We start from the raw sequence: 2618 nt of genomic DNA, 5'->3' as shown, positions 1-2618 counted from the left end.
GTCACACGGGATAGAGATTAGGTGAAAAGAATGTAACTTGAAGTTGTTTACTGAGAGTCTTTGAACTAACTCTGTTTAGTGGATTTCCTTCCTGGCTTGGTAGCCCCCAGACGTAGGTGAGTTTGCACCAAACTGGGTTAACAATTGCTTGTGTCACTTGTTCAATTATTTCTTTGTTTTTATCCTATTTATGTTTTAGTTGTTGTTCAGATATTAGTATCGTGACATTACCTTTGACATCTCATATCTGATACCAGAATTTCAATTGGTATCAGAGCTTCATCTTGGGATGTTACTTTCATGTACCATGGATAGAGACGGAGGATCTGTACAAAGACCACCAATTCTGGATGGATCTAACTATGACTACTAGAAACCTCGAATGGTAGCCTTCTTGAAATCTTTGGATAATAAGGCTTGGAAGGATGTTCTAACAGGCTGGGAACATCCCTTCACTACTAAGGAAGGAAAAGTTACAACTGATAAGAAGCCTGAGGAAGAATGGAGCAAGGAGGAGGATGAACTAGCTCTTGGAAACTCTAAAGTATTGAATGCTATATTTAATGGAGTTGATAAGAACATCTTCAGACTGGTGAACAACTGTGAGGTGGCTAAAGATGCTTGGAATATTCTCAAAACCACTCATGAAGGTACCTCTAGAGTGAAGATGTCTAGATTGTAGCTGCTTACTACTAAGTTTGAGAATTTGAGGATGAAAGTAGATGAAACTATTCATGACTTCCATATGAATATCCTTGAAATTGCTAATGCCTCAGGAGCCCTGGGTAAGAAGATGTTAGATGAAAAGATTGTGAGGAAAATTCTCAAGTCATTTCCCAAGAGATTTGCCATGAAAGTGACAGCCATAGAAGAATCTCAAGATATCTGCAAGATGAGAGGGGATGAGCTAATTGGATCCCTCCACACATTCGAGTTGGGAATGAGTGATGGATCTAAAAAGAAAGTCAAAAGCGTAACCTTTATGCCAAACACTGAAGAGGAAGACAGTAGTCAGGATACTGATGAAGATCTGGCAAATGATGTAGCATTGCTTGGGAGACAATTCAGCAAATCATGAAGAGGATGGATGTAAGATCAAAGTTTAATGTCAAGAACAACTCATTTGACACCAGTAGGTCCAATGATGCTGGAAGAAGAACAAAATCTGAGGAAAAATCCAAACAGGGCAAAGGAATTTAATGCCATGAATGTGAAGGGTATGGACACATTATAGCTGAATGTGGGACCTATCTCAAGAAACAGAAGAAGAGTCTTACTGCTACTTGGTCTGATGACAATTCTGAAAGTGAAACAGAAAGAGAGTCTGGCAATCTTGTGACTGCCTTGACTGGAAGATGGGATTCTGATGAAGACTCTAGTGATGATGAATTAGCTACTACCTACAAGAAGTTGTGTTTCAGAAGTGAAGAAGTGTGTCAACAAGTGGAGAATCAGAAGAAATTGATAACCCAACTAGAGGATGAGAAGAAAGAACACTTAGAAACCATTTCTAAGTTGAAGATCAAAGCCGTGTTCCTGAACTCCAAACTAGATGAGATGACGAAGTATGTCAGAATGCTAAATAGTGGATCTGACACCTTAGACAAAATCCTCCAGACTAGAAAGATGGTAGGAGACATGACTGGCCTTGGGTTTAATGAATCCTCTCCTGATTGTAGTCCCACTGGTTGCAAACCAAAGATGTCACATCAGGTGTCTCAACATCACAAGGAAAGACAACATAAAGGAAAACACCAAAGATGGAGATGTCATTATTGTGGGAAATTTGGCCATATAAAACCATTCTGCTTTAGGCTGTATGGTTATCCTAGTCCTACTCATCATCAACCTAGACCCAAATAACACATCCCTGTTAACAGAAAACAGTGGGTTCCTAGGGCTGGTACTACTAACTTGATAGCTCACACCTCCTTCAGAGTCTCAGCCAAAGAAGATTGGTACTTTGATAGTGGATGCTCCAGACACATGACTGTAAGATCCCAATTTTGTCCCTAAGATCCCTCATGGCATCATATCATGACATTTGCATTGCCTAAAGTATCATTGGACACCTTGCTTCCTTCCTTGTGGGTGGCATCTTTTTGAGAGTGATTCTTGATCACCAAGCAGTCATTGCATTTGTATGTCATTGCTTTTTCTTTTTATCACTAACCAAAAGTACAAAAATATGTCATCTAACCTTTGTCTTGCAGATGAAGCATTAACAGGTCAAACACATCAAAGGCATTCATTGAGCAATAGATGGTGGTCATTCTTGAGATTTGGACCCCACAATCATTTACAAGAGTTCATATGAGCTATGATGTCATTTTGAAGCAAAATCCCAAGTGGTAGAGGCTTGAATCTCATCAGAACATTCTCAAGTCATCTGAAGACCTAGAAAGTCAACTGCAAAGTCAACTGTGGATTTGGAGGTGGGAAGTGACTAGAAATACTTCATTCATGTTCAAACAAGTCTCATTTGACATTTCAAACACTCACATTGAAGAATTTGAGGTCCAATCAAGAATTTCCAAAAATAGCAAGTGGCCTATAATTTGAACTTTCCAAAAATGGAAAGATTTTGGACCAACTTCAACTCAATATTACATCATCAA

The sequence above is a fragment of the Lathyrus oleraceus genome, chromosome 4 (assembly GCF_024323335.1).
Source record: "Lathyrus oleraceus cultivar Zhongwan6 chromosome 4, CAAS_Psat_ZW6_1.0, whole genome shotgun sequence".
In the NCBI taxonomy this organism is placed as follows: domain Eukaryota; kingdom Viridiplantae; phylum Streptophyta; class Magnoliopsida; order Fabales; family Fabaceae; genus Lathyrus; species Lathyrus oleraceus.
The sequence above is the reverse complement of the archived record's forward strand: the minus strand, read 5'-3'. Positions refer to the sequence as shown.